The sequence below is a fragment of the Parambassis ranga genome, chromosome 1 (assembly GCF_900634625.1).
Source record: "Parambassis ranga chromosome 1, fParRan2.1, whole genome shotgun sequence".
NCBI classification, from domain to species: domain Eukaryota; kingdom Metazoa; phylum Chordata; class Actinopteri; family Ambassidae; genus Parambassis; species Parambassis ranga.
Window position 1 is genome coordinate 14,006,851 of NC_041022.1, and position 14,702 is coordinate 14,021,552.

Sequence of the window (14,702 nt, forward strand, 5' to 3'; positions counted from 1 at the left end):
GGTTAGTTTGTTCCACTATAAGATGTTTTCAAACATTTTCATTGCTGCAGATTGTGTTGCTGTTCCTGGTGCAGCCAATAGTTCTGTTGACATCTGAAAAGTCACCCTAAACTCAGGACTGTCCCTAAAAGCATGTCAGTAAACAATCTATGCCATCTTTATAAATAAAATATGTGTATTAAAAAGGGGAAAGGTGGCTTCTCACTTGTCTTCAATGGCCTTCGTCAAACCTAAAACACTCTAACCATGCTGCTTAAAGCATTGCCTCACTCAGCTGCTTCACAAAATGTGACACACTGTTGTGTTGTATATTCTGTACTCTGATCTGATGATAGGGATCATTTCTTCTTGACGTCTCACATCCATCACTTTCATTGGAAGGCTGTTACAATGATGTTGTTTGTGTGGTGGAAATGTCTAAAAGTAGCTTTGTGCCTTTAATCTGCGTGTCATCCACTCCTAACCGTAGGACCTCAGTGAAGATTCATTTTCATGCTTGCTGTAATACAGCAAGTAACAGTAATATTAGTGCATTTTTTTGGACACTGTGTTTGCATTGTAATAAAATGTGTATGTGTTTCTAGTGGACTGGCAAGGACAGACAGAAGCCCTGTGAAAGCACAGCCAGGTGTTAAAGCTAAGGCCAAAAACCTTGACATAAAGAAACATTAAGTTGTGCCTCCAAACATTCTTTCTTCAGTCTGAGGTTGTTTCTGGCAGCAGGCAGGTAGCTATGGCGGCTAAAGCAGGGACAGAGCTGCGGGGGAAGCAAAAATAGGTCATAACGCAGCAAATCATGATTCACCGCTCAGGCTTATGGAGAGCGGCGTTTCAGCCGGTCAGATGAGGGTGGACGCGATGGAGCAAATCACACATGATAATCTCATCAGATGCGATGAGTTGGTACAGTGTAGCATCTCGTGCGTGAACGCTGGCCCGGTTTCATAACCATGGCAACCGGAATCCCCTCGCGCCTGAAAAGGGGGGCGTTTCTCCTGCTAACGAGTAGAAACCAGGCTCCTCAGACGGACAGTTCATGAACGCTACTGCACATTTTATCGTTATGTTTCTAGTCTGAGCGGCGTTAAAAGTCTCCACAGTGCTGAAGGTTATGTTCAAGCTTCATTAAAGAGCGCAGCATGCATGAAAACTTTTAGCACGGCTGCTCCCGCATGCAGCAGAACTGTTGTCCACACACGGTAACCCGACACTGCATAGTCCCCACAACAGGTGACGACGCACCGGTGCTGTAGGACCGTGTATTTTTATACCCGGTCATAGTATGTGACAGTATGACCCATTTCTGTCCCTGCCGTATTGTGGCAGCGGCCCCGGACGGTCCCATCTCTTACCTCGATCCATTTTTGAGCCTCCTGACAGGCTGGTTCGGGATGGTTCGGCTCCAGCTGCTCCTGTTCCCGCGGGCTAGCCATCTCCGGGCAGGCCGTTTAACCAAACTGTGGCGGCAGTGATACGGTTAAAGCTGCTCGGCTGTCCGTGTGGTAGTGGAAGTGTTCCCCTCCACGCTCTCGGTCCGTTATCTTCTTCCTCGCTTTCTACTGACCTGCAACTCCACGCTCGGTCAGTAGCGTAGCGCTCTCGCTGCTCAACGTGGCGCTGAGATGGAGAAAAAAAACACTGCAACACGAACCAGGCGCTAAAAATACGATTCTTGTTCGGCGGGACCTGCAGGTGAGCGGCTGACGCTGCTGTCTTCAGCCACCGCTGCTGCCGCGCATTCAGGAGACGTGAACGCGCAGGAAGGAATCTCTGCGGGGGATGTCAGACAGGAAAGACACAGGACAGACAGAGATGGTGAGGGGGCTCCGGAACACGTCCCGTTATTGCATTCTTACAGTAAAGCTGGAGGCTAGCATCATACCTGCAATAAGCTGTCCACCGGCTTTAACATGGATACTCTTAAACCGGGGATCATCCCTCATATAATAAGTACCGGTAAATTGGCATATAATGAGCCAAGCTCATAAAAGTTTCACCTCAAGGGATCTACACAGCTTTTCTGTAATGTTGTCCCATTTCCTTAATGCAGTTGAGCTTTTTTTAGATCACCACAAATAAAGCAACACACCAGAAATCTGGAGCAACTGTCTGTGTCCTGTTTAATGGCACTTAATGATATCACAACACATCCACAGATCTAACCTAAACTACACTGCAGGTTCCTACACTCCTACAATGACCTGATGGTCTTTAATAGTCAACCATAATCAATACAAACATCTATAACTTGTATCTTAGACTCTCCATGCACTCACCAATATTTAGCTGGGATCAATGCTGTTGATAGCGGTTGTGGTATGGATTATTGAATAGAAATGTGACCTTTTCAAAAGACTGGTCAAACATTTATATATCAAACTTTATGCAGCCCATTGTATACCAGTGTGGCCAAACTTGGCTCTCTTTTGCAGTTCAGATGAGGGCTTGTGTGCAGATGTACTCTTATTTGCATAATATAATAATAATAATAATAATTATAATTATTATTTTAAGACTGTGCGTCAAAGAAGTCTTTGTGTGTGCTGGGTGTGTGTGGCTCGTCATATGCGTGATGCGCTTCCACAGATTCACAGAATCAACGCCTCTAAGTACAGGCACAGGTTTGGATAAGGCGGTCAGACTAGAGCAAACTGAGCACAGACACTTCAAAGTGGCATAAACTGCAAGATATTCATACTTTAAACGACGAAGCTGCAAATGTAGATTTTTTTTAACAGAACACATTTTATTTACAACAAACAAAAAAACACTTTTAACAAATTAAACATTTTAACGAGCAATATTTCAATGAAAAATAGAACACATTTTATTTACGAAAACAAAACAACACTTTTAACAACTTAAAATTTTAGAGCAATATTTCAATGAAAAACAGAACACATTTATTTTCGAACTGGAGACGGCTGTGGCAAGCTGTAGTAGACCCAGGCCTGCTGAGTCTGAGGTGGCGGGTACCAGCGGGGCGCACACTGAGGGGAGGAACACCGGGACACCTTGGTTGTATTGGGGCCAAACTGGTGTTGAGTGGAAGAAGTACTGGAGGCTGGTGGGGAGCTGAGCAGAGACACAGAGTGGGAGGAGAACCAGAGGTTAGCAGGATGGTAAGGATTTTAAAACATAGCTGCTATAAGAGGAAGCAGATGGCGCTTTGTTTTCTAAAAACATTCAAACTAAACAGTTGGCTCAGCTGATAACCATGAAGTAGTTTATCACAACTATTTTTGGAAAAGATCATATTTTATAAACCGACAAATCCAGGCAAAACAAGCAGATTCTACATGTTCTATACTTTACTACCACAAGAGGGCGCTAGCTACATAAAAACTTTCACTCTCCTTCCAAACTACTACATTGTCCCCAGTGATGTCATGCTGTGTTTCCTAGTTTTTAATATATACACACACACTATACTATATTTTTCATTTTCCAAGGCAGAAATATCTCCAGCTGTTTCTATGTGGCCACAAATAATATAATCTAAAAGAAAGTTCAGTAGCCTCCTCAAACAGGAAGAATCTGTGGTTGTGGTTGGCACTGCAGGTTACTACATAGTTATGCCCTAGTGAGCATTTGTGGCTGCTGGAAGGTGTAGATGAGACTGCCTCGCCTACACTGGTAATCAAAGGGTACATGAAACTATAACATAGATTCTGTAAAGTCCCAACAGATGCTCCTCATTCCAAAAAAAGAGAAAAAAAGTACCATATTTCTGACATATTTTACCTCGTTTGGTACTAAGTAGAAGTCGCCTTCTGCCTCTTCTTTCTCCTGCTTCTGCCTCCGTCTCACCATCTTTGGCCTCCTCCTCTGTGTCGCTGTATGCAGTCGAGCCACAGTCTGAGGAAGTAGCCGAGTGGTAGTCTGACGTGTACAGGTCTAAGGAGTCATCCTGGTCTCCCTGTACACCTGGTCCCCCTATTTCTCTCGATCTGTGAGAGGGGAGAAGATCATTATTACCTCATTTTGACAACCTGTGTGTATTCACAGAAAGCATATTGGAGGTGACTGACTCATAATTCTTGGCTAGACAGAGAATGCCTCCCGTTTACTGAAATGTCTCTGTGTGTGTGGTTCATTCTTACAGCTGTGGCAAGCTGTAGTAGACCAGGCCTGCTGAGTCTGAGGTGGCGGTGCCAGCGGGGCGCACACTGAGGGGAGGAACACCGGGACACCTTGGTTGTATTGGGGCCAAACTGGTGCTGAGGGGTAGAAGTACTGGGGGCTGGTGGGGAGCTGAGCAGAGACACAGAGTGGGAGGAGAACCAGAGGTTAGCAGGATGGTAAGGATTTTAAAACATGGCTGCTATAAGAGGAAGCCGATGGCGCTTTGTTTTCTAAAAACATTCAAAACTAAAACAGTTGGCTCAGCTGATAACCATGAAGTAGTTTATCACAACTATTTTGGAAAAGATCATATTTATAAACCGACAAATCCAGGCAAAACAAGCAGATTCTACATGTTCTATACTTTACTACCACAAGAGGGCGCTAGCTACATAAAACTTTCACTCTCCTTCCAAACTACTACATTGTCCCCTGTGATGTCATGCTGTGTTCCTAGTTTTTAATATATATATATAATATATATATATATATATATATATATATATATATACAAACACATACACTATGCTATATTTTTCATCTTCCAAGGCAGAAATATCTCCAGCTGTTTCTATGTGGCCATAAGTGTGGTGTGGTTGGCACTGCAGGTTACTACACATTTATGCCCTAGTGAGCATTTGTGGCTGCTGAAGGTGTAGATGAGACTGCCTCATCTGCTCACCTGCTCTGTGTTGCTGTATGCAGTCGAGCCACAGTCTGAGGAAGTAGCCGACTGGTAGTCTGATGTGCACAGGTTTAAGGAGTCATCCTGGTCTCCCTGTACACCTTCCTCCTCCTCCTCTTCTTCCTCATCAAAACATGCTACTGTGAATGGTCTGCCATTTTCTCTCGATCTGTGAGAGGGAGAAGATCATTATTACCTCATTTTGACAACCTGTGTGTTTTCACAGAAAGCATGTTGGAGGTGACTGACTCTTTTTGCTAGACAGAGAAATGCCTCCCGTTTACTGAAAGTCTGTGTGTGTGGTGGTTCATTCTTTGCCCCAACAGCTCAGCCAATGACTCACCTTGCACAGACCTCCAGGGGGTCGATCCAGATCGTGACCTCAGCCGGAAGTCCCAGGTCTCTGGGTGTGAGCTTACTCTCCTCGCATGCCTTTAGGACAGCTTCGTCAGTGAGCACTCCATTATTAATCCGGATGCATCTGCGGATGTTAAAATGTTATTGTGTTCTCTAATGTCATTCAGTTTAATGTTTACATTACACTGTGTTCATCATTTGCTGGTTTTTACCTATAAGCCTGGCCTTTGCTGGGACAGTCGGGGTACCAGTGGTTGTGGTATTTTTTACATAAAGCTTCTGTAGCTTTTCTGCAAACAATTCTGCTTTGACTTTGTCGAGCTTGCCATGTATCATAGCCAGGCGCTTGAGGAAGTCGACTCCAGCTTCAACTTCTCGCTTCATGATGTCTGCAAAAACAGAACATACAAAAAACTATCACTTGAAGTTGCTAACAAATTTATCTCAAAGTTTAAGAGTGGGTGTGCAGGAGCAGAAACTCTCATGGTAGCAATAAAAACACCACTTCCCTGAGCACTCACTGTGCAGAACAGACAACTCAGACGGACATTTCAGCTGACAACCAACATTATCGAACAAAGAAGGTCATTTTAAGGTTTATATATGAAATGTTAAGATTAGGTTTGAGTTAAAGGGACAGAATATAAATAATAGGGGAAAACAAAGACCAAAACATAAGCCTGAAATAACAATGTGAAAAAACAACAACAAAACAAACAATAAACACACATCTAAATTAAAGTGTTACTCACAGTAAGACAGAGATGTCCTGTGTGTGAAACAGCAGTCGTTCTCGTCCTTGCGGTCTTGTCTCTCGTCCGTGCGCTACGCTGTGCTCCTGGAAGTTATTGTACTTCAAACACGTGTTGCTTCTTTGTTCACTGCTCTGCTCAGTGTTGCTGCAAAACATAACATGTAACATTACCATCAGCTTGACTCTCCTGTTTATCTTATTTTAATATTCTGTTTTTGGTGTTTGTAGACCGGAGTGTCCATTGATCTTTGCAGGCTATTTTTGTTCCAATTGCCTGTTTAGAAGATTTATTGTAATGATTGATGGAAGTTAATTCCAGCAAACATTATTATAATAATTAAAATTAAAAGTTTTTTGCCCATAAACATGTGTAGTGAAGAATATAGCAATGCAACAATATACAATACTAATTAAGGGCAAGTCAAAACACATGGAGTACACAAGGACTAGCTATACCTGTGTACTAACCTCACTAAAATCAAGGCACTGCAAATGCACAACCTAATATTAATGTTTCAAAGCATAAAGCAATTGAAAATATTTGTTTAGCACATTCAAACAATGCACAATATAAATAAAATAACTTAGCTTGACCCCACTCATGTGTACATTATGTGTACATCTTATTTAAATAGGCCCAGTGCATAAATAAACATTTCATTCCAAGCGGTTCTACGCATCCACGCGGCCTGGATCATTTCATAACGTTCATTATCATAACGCGGATCAATACCGTCGCGATCAAGTGCAGATCTCAGTGAAACGCGTGCTGACGAGTGTACTTTTTACTTTTCAATGTTTTTTACTCCGCGGTCCGTCTCAACCTATTGCTTAGAAGACGCTTTAGTGCTGCGGATGCATTTTCGGCCGAAAGTTTCGGTGCATCCCTAAAATAAAGAGCTGATGAAAATCCTGTTTAAGCAGGAAGTGTTTTACATTTTGTTCATTACAGCAAGTCACACCGTAACTACACACATTGTGACTAAGGAACAGCTCCCCCTGTCAGCAAAGTAAATTCCTCAGTAACATCAAGTTTCAGCAAGAACGAAAAGTGGTCTTACCTCTCTGAAGGCTGCAGCTGCAATGAGCTTTAGAAACTCTCAGACTGCTCTAACTTATATATATATATATATATATGTGCCCGTGTGACACATCAAGCGCGTTGCTATGACACATCATAGCAACGGCGCTTGATGTGCAAACAGTTAGCTATTATTTTTCAATTCAAAAATCAATATTTATCTACAAACCAATCAGCTTGATGATATTCTTTGTGTCAACACCGTTAAGTTCAGAAACAGCTAATATGTGCTCCGAGTATACATCTGACATATCATGTTGCACATCTAAAATCATTATTTTACAACAATGACAACATGCACGGCTGCTAAATGTGCACAAAACACACAGAGCATGTTCCTCAATGTAAAGAGGGAGAGTCATTTTCCACGTTTAAACTGCTCATAAGATCAACAGCAGCAGGTAACACACATTAAATCATGTTTACTGCACAATAAACGTCGAGGGTCACACATCTAAAAGGACTGTGCGTGTCCCTCTTTCTGAAAGATTCCCCTCAAGTGGCAGTAAAAACTACAAAAATCCAAACTACAAAACTAGATCAGAAAAAACTACAACAACAGCCATGAAAACTACAGACAGTAAAAACTACAAAAGCTGCTCATGTTACACACACACGTGACACCACAGGTAACAACTAAAGAAGAGCTGATGAAAATCCTGTTTAAGACAGGAAGTGTTTTTACATTTGTTCATTACAGCAAGTCACACCGTAACTACACACATTGTGACTAAGGAACAGCTCCCCCTGTCAGCAAAGTAAATGTCCTCAGTAACATCAAGTTTCAGCAAGAACGAAAAGTGGTCTTACCTCTCTGAAGGCTGCAGCTGCAATGAGCTTTAGGAACTCTCAGCTGCTCTTAATATATATATATATGTGCCCGTGTGACACATCAAAGCGCGTTTGCTTTGATGTGTCATTATAGACACCAACATTACAATGCTGTTATTTCACTAATCCATGTTTTATTTGACAATTTAGGAGAAATAACTAACTTAACACGAGGAACGAGGGACGTGGTCCTTATTGCAGCAACAGTTGTTTGAATCATTACAAGCAAACAGCCAGACAGTGACAGCGGCTGCTTAAAGAACTGGGCCCTTCGATTTTGGCTACGTTCGGACCCCTAGGGCCCAAATGTGTACCTCTCTTAAAGTGCTATAATACATATTTTTTTTTACATTTTTTTTCATTTCTTTTCAGCAATGTCAGACCTATCCATAGATATACAATTTTCTATATTTGTATGTTTTTGTGTTATTTTTGTCATAAAAAACATATAATTCAGTAAAACAGTAAAACTGAAAATATGCAAGATTTTTAAACTGATATGAGGAATTTACAGCCTTGACTAAGTCACTAATTGATAAAAAAAAATTGATTTTGATGCATTATTATTATTGCAGTAATAAGCCATTATTCAAAAAACTCACACGGACCCTAGGGCCCAACGTGTACCTCTCTTAAAGTGCTATAACAATGCCATATATACATATTTGTTTTTCTTTTTTTTTTCATTTCTTTTCAGCAATGTCAGACCTATCCATAGATATACAATTTTCTATATGTTTTATGTCTTTTGTGTTATTTTTGTCATACAAATATGTAATTCATAAACAGAACAACTGAAAATATGCAAGATTTTAAAAAACTGAGTGCCAGGTAAGTCACTTGATATGAGGAATTTACAGCCTTGACTAAGTCAATAATTGATAAAAAAAATTGATTTGATGCATTATTATTATTGCAGTAATAAGCCATTATTCAAAAACTCACACTCGGAACCCCTAGGGCCCAAACGTGTACCTCACATTAAAAGTGCTATAACAATGCCATATATAAATATTTTTTTTTATTTTTTTTTTATTTCTTTTTAGCAATGTCAGACCTATCCATAGATATAAAGTTTTTTATGTATATGTAGGGGGGGTTTGGGAGCCTATCCCAGCTAACTTTATCTGGTGACCCTGCACAGGTCACCAGTCCATCGCAGGGCACCAGTCCATCACAGGGCAACACAGACAAACAACCATTCACACTCACACTCATACCTACAGGCAGTTTAGAGTGACCAATTAACCTAACTTGTCTTTAGAATGTGGAGGAAGCCTGAGTACCCGGAGAGAACCCACTCAGGCACAGGGAGAACATGCAAATTCCACACAGAATCGCCACCCCAGTCAGAATGGAACCAGGAATCTTCGTGCTGTCCTCTTGCAGTCCTCTGCGGCGGCACGGCTGGTGCATCATGATGCATTTTGCAGACATGGGCCCCGCATTTGGCACAGTAGCTCCACACTGGAAGCACAAAGTGTCAATATGTTGATGAAGATTCTCAGTCATCCAGGTCATCATACGTAGAGAAGGTTGAAGCAAGGCGTCTGGACTTGTAGAGTTTTCTAGAAGACGTTTCGCCTGCCTCATCCAAGCAGCTTCATCAGTTCTAACTGTTTGGTGGGGAAACATGGTTTATATGTGGTTACAGACCTCAGTGGGTGGGTCTGGGTAAAACTTAAAAAAAACTGCTGCAAGGTCCTGATGACTCCCAGTTTGTGTTCCAGTGGGTGGTTGTGAATCAAACAACAGATACTGGTCCGTGTGTGTGGGTTTCCGGTACACTTCCACATTGAGGCTCCTGTCCTCCTCAATGTGTATGTGCAGTCCAAGAAGGCCAGATTGTTGTCCTTAGTGTCCTCGCGAGTGAACTTGATGTTGTTATCCACTGCGTTGATGTGTTCTGTGAACCGTTCCACTTCGTTGGTCTTGATTTTAACCCAGGTGTCATCCACATATCTAAACCAGTGGGTGGGGGTGGTCCAGGATAGGAACTCAGGGGCTCTTCTCTCCACTTCCACAAACTGGGAGTCATCAGGACCTTGCAGCACAGAGCACAAACTGTACCCACCAGCTCAGAGGGGAAGAAGAAGGAGCAACACCCACATCAGGAATGGCCCTGCAAACAGTGGCTACCCGAGGTGGGCACTCATCAAAGCCACAAAAACAAGACCCCCCAACAAACAAGATAGGAAGGACAACACCAGGCGGAGAAAGAACATCTCCATTCCATATGTGTCAGGAGTATCAGAGAAACTCCGCAGGATCTTCAACAACCATGACATCCCGGTCCATTTCAAACTATGACAACACTGAGACAGAGATGGTTCACCGAAGGATAAGATTCCCAGGGAGAAACACAGTAATGTGATATATGCAGTCCAGTGCAGTGAGGAATGTTCTGATCTGTACATTGGAGAAACTAAACAACCACTCCACAGAAGAATGGCTCAGCACAGGAGAGCCACCTCCTCAGGACAAGACTCAGCTGTTCACCTCCACCTCAAAGACAAAGGACACTCCTTTGAGGACAACAATGTTCACATTTTAGACAGAGAGGAAAGGTGGTATGAAAGAGGAGTCAAGGAAGCCATCTATGTTAAGCTGGAAAAACCTTCCCTTAACAGAGGTGGTGGCCTCAGACATCATCTTTCTACCACATACAATGCAGTGATTCCATCCATTCCCAGGAAGTTTGCACATAATCACAGTAAGAACAAAGGGCTGTCAATCAGTCCCCCTCCGGCAGTTCATAGTCGTTAGCCAGTCGTTAGACACACTGGCCCAGTCAGCCAGAACACACAGGTAAGTTTGGAAACATTTAGTGCTATTGTTTTTTAAGTTTTTTTTAAGTTTTACCCAGACCCACCACTGAGGTCTGTAACCATATAAACCATGTTTCCCCACCAAACAGTTAGAACTGATGAAGCTGCTTGGATGAGCAGCGAAACGTCTCTAGAAAACTCTACAAGTCCAGACGCCTTGCTTCAACCTTCTCTACAAAGTGTCAATGCATGTCCTCAGGAAAACAAAGGTTAAGGCGCTCTATAGAGGCTGCTGATCATCCAGACCTCAGAGCAAAATGTGACAAATAGACACCTTTGTTTCATTAGTGGGAGCATCACTTTGCAAGGGTGTAGTAGCATGGACGGAGGGGGCATGTCCCCACCAATAATTTGATCACCTCCTAAACAATAACAGATTCTCACTGGGTGCAGGAAGGGTTAAATTTCATTGGAATCTTAGGCCCCCACCAATGTCAAACGCAATCTACACCCTTATCACTTTACCATTTTTGGATCTCCAGTGAAATCTCCAGTTGCTGTCATCCATTTCCTCTGCTTGTTCTTCTTCCCTCTTCCTCCTCTTCCTCTTCCTCCTCTTGCTCTTCTTCTCCCTCTTCCTTCACAGTGGTGCTGTCAAGGTCCTCCTCTGGACAAAATTCCTATGCGGATACTTCCTGGCTGTCAGAGGATGATTGTGTTTCATCAGTGGCCTTGGGGGACCTCAAAATGGCAGCAAGTGCCTCTTCAAAATTTAATCTCCTCTTCATGGTTGCTTCGTGGTGGCATGACTGGCCAGAAAAAACTGTACAATGTTCTTCTAGACTTCAAAGATGCACCTACATAAACATGGTGCACACATCCAATAGGAGAACGGACCCTCTGTATGATCTATCTTTTCATCATTTGAATTTACTTGCACGCACACACATGTGCACGCACACATGCACACATGCGTGCACTGATATAATGGGAGTCAATTGGCCAAACGTGTACCTAAGGGTTGCTGAACGTAACAAAAATGTTTATCTCCCATTGTGTACACCTTGCGAAAGTGGGGACAATTGATTTTTGTAAATAATCATAAAAAATATCCTGGCCAAGTTTTGTACATTTAGCCTTTAAACTGACGGATATATTGAGAACCCAAATACAAAAAAAAGCAAAATGTACACGTTTGGGCCCTAGGATGCCCAGAGGGTTAATGGGAACATTGCTCTTGTGTTCCCCCCCTACTTTGGGAGGTACAATGCCACTGTCGTTAACACTTGTTTGTGAAAGTTAGCTGGCGAGGAGCTGGGCTCTCACGTGTTAAATATGAACTCAACATGCCTGTTAAGAAACAATCCACGTAGCTACACTGTTAGCCGTTGACCGTTTACCTCTGAAAGCAATATAACAAGTCTAATGTGACGAACAAATCAGAAGTCAAATCAGAAATGACTACCGTCCAGTAGCACTCACACCCATCATCATGAAGTGCTTTGAACGGTAGCTCATGAAACACATCAAGACGGCCCCTTCCTCCCTCTCTGGGACCCCTTCCAGTTTGCATATCGGCCCAACCGGTCAACCAGTGATGCTGTTTCCACAGCACTCACACAGCTCTCACCCACCTGGAAATAAAGACTCATACGTTCGAATGCTGTTCATAGACTTCAGCTCAGCATTCAACACATCATCCCACAGCAGCTCATCAACAAACTGGACCAGCTGGGGCTGAACTCCTTGCTGTGCAACTGGCTGCTGGACTTCCTCACCGGGAGACCTCAGACAGTGCAGGTCGGCAGAAACACATCCAGCACCATCATAATGAACACCGGGGCTCCCCAAGGATGTGTGCTGAGCCCCCTCCTCTTCACTCTGCTGACCCATGACTGCACGCCAACACACAACACCAACATCTTTGTGAAGTTTGCGGACGACACAACTGTGGTGGGTCTCATCTCCGGTGGAGATGAAACATACTACAGGAATGAGGTGCACCTTCTGGCCGAGTGGTGCAGAGACCCAGCCTCTCCCTGAATGTGGAGAAGACAAAGGAGATGGTTGTGGACTACAGGAGAGCACAGAGTCAGCACACCCCTCTGACCATCGACGGTGCTGCTGTGGAGCAGGTGAGCAGCACCAAGTTCCTGGGTGTGCACATCACTGAGGACCTCTCCTGGACTAACAACACTGCATCCCTGACCAAGAAGGCACAGCAGCGCCTCTACTTCCTCCGCAAGCTCAAAAGAGCCAGAGCCCCTCCCTCCATCCTGTGCACCTTCTACAGAGGGGCTGTTGAGAGCATCCTGTCCAGCTGCATCACTGTGTGGTACGGAGCCTGCACCGCCACCTGCAGGAGGACGCTTCATCGCATAGTGAGAGCAGCTGAGAGGATCACCGGTGTCCCTCTCCCCTCCCTCCAAGACCTCTACGACAGCGTCTCACCCGAAAGGCCCTCCGCATCACAGGAGACCCCACCCACCCTTCACACCGCTTCTTCAGTCTGCTGCCATCAGGAAAGAGACTGCGCAGCCTCCGGGCCAGGACCAGCAGACTGAGGGACAGCTTCATCCACCAGGCTGTCAGGAAGCTGAACTCTCTCCCTGCTGTGCCCCACTTTCTCCCCCTTCCCTGACACCACCCCCCACCCCCTACCCCTACCACCATCCCCTCACCCCTACCACCACCCAAGATAGGAACTCTTTGTACCAGCCACTTACCAAAGGAACTCTGTGCACCAGTCACTTTTTACCCTGTCATGTCCCACCAGTCTCATATAAGCTGCTATAACTTAAACTATTCCTGGACTGTTACATTATGCCAACTGCAATGACTTGCACCATTGCATCTTTTGCACTCTCATACCAGTCTCAATAAGCTGTTATAAGTTAAACCATTCCTGTTTTATATTATGCCAACTGCACTGACTTGCACTATACATCTTTTGCACTCTTACTGCATTGTGCCTTCATTATGTGCCTTGTATTTTGTGTGTGCCTCATTGTAGGTACATTTTTTACACTTTATATTTATCTTTAGTTTTTAGTTACATGTTATATGTTGCGGATGTGAAGAGTAACGCAATTTCGATTCTCTGTATGTTCAGCACATATAGCAGAGTTGACAATAAAGCTGACTTGACTTGAGAAGCAACCACCGACGTTAGCAACAACGAATGCTAACATGAGCTTAGCTGCTTGTAGCGCCCGTGAACTTTGACTTGAACAATGACTCAAAATGTCTTCTTAACGTTGTCACACGTCACATGTTCATTTACGTTAAGGCATAATTAAAAAAAATCATTTTTAATTTTTTTTAATGTTACAAATTAACAAATAGTTAATTGTAAACAAGCACCCATGCTCATATGGCTTAGTGGGTGGCAGCCTCCGTTCTCTGTGACCTGCAGGGAATGTTGGGAATGATGCTATCTCCGGCAGTGGAACAGTGTTTTTCTTGTCACCCTGATGCCCATAAGTTATACTGTCAACATGAAAGACCCAAACAGGATGCCTGTTATAGCCCCCCAGCCCCCTTTTTTCTATCTCTCTCTCTCTCTCTCTGTCACACACACAGACACACTAGCAGATGACAGGCAGGATGTTGACCTCAGTGTGTTTTTTCCCAGGTCCAAATCTCCAATGATTGCTACTTAAGACCAACAGCTGCTGCATCTGGGGCACAGAATGCTTGCAGACTCAGGCTGAGACATTCAGCTGTTGTCCACAGCCAGCCTGGCCGGTCATGGTATACCAAGGTTAAAACCTCAACATGTTAGAGTGCAGCAGTCAGTCTATTAATGGATGAGTATTTAAAGGAATGGTTCCACAATTTGGGGACAATCCTTTTGTACTTTCCTTTTCCTTGTTTGCATTAAGAAGGATATTAACTTAGCTGGAAGCAGCTGCTAGCAGTTAGCCTAACCTGTCCTAAAAGAAATGCATTAGAACTGACCATCACTGTTGCCTCGATTCACCACATCAGGAGAGGGGCTGTGCTGTGAGCGGGAGCCGAAGGAATCCAGACTGTCAAAAACAAACACACCAAAATTTTTAAATGCAAGCAATAATATTCACACAGAAGACATTTATTTGG

At 43.6% G+C, this 14,702-nt stretch overlaps 2 protein-coding genes and 1 pseudogene across 2 annotated transcripts in view; all 3 read right to left on the minus strand.

The window, feature by feature from the left end:
• Window positions 1-14,702, minus strand: part of LOC114451025 (LIM and calponin homology domains-containing protein 1-like) — a 52,921-nt gene that overhangs the window by 31,303 nt on the left and 6,916 nt on the right. The gene's annotated exons all lie outside the window — the stretch shown is intronic.
• Window positions 1-14,702, minus strand: part of LOC114434519 (protein BTG3-like) — a 32,993-nt gene that overhangs the window by 17,576 nt on the left and 715 nt on the right. Inside the window, exon 4 of the mRNA XM_028403839.1 lies at window positions 14,562-14,632. The gene's annotated coding sequence lies outside the window, so the exon portion shown is untranslated. The remainder of the gene's footprint in view (window positions 1-14,561; window positions 14,633-14,702) is intronic.
• On the minus strand, window positions 3,806-5,551 carry LOC114434553 (protein BTG3-like; annotated as a pseudogene).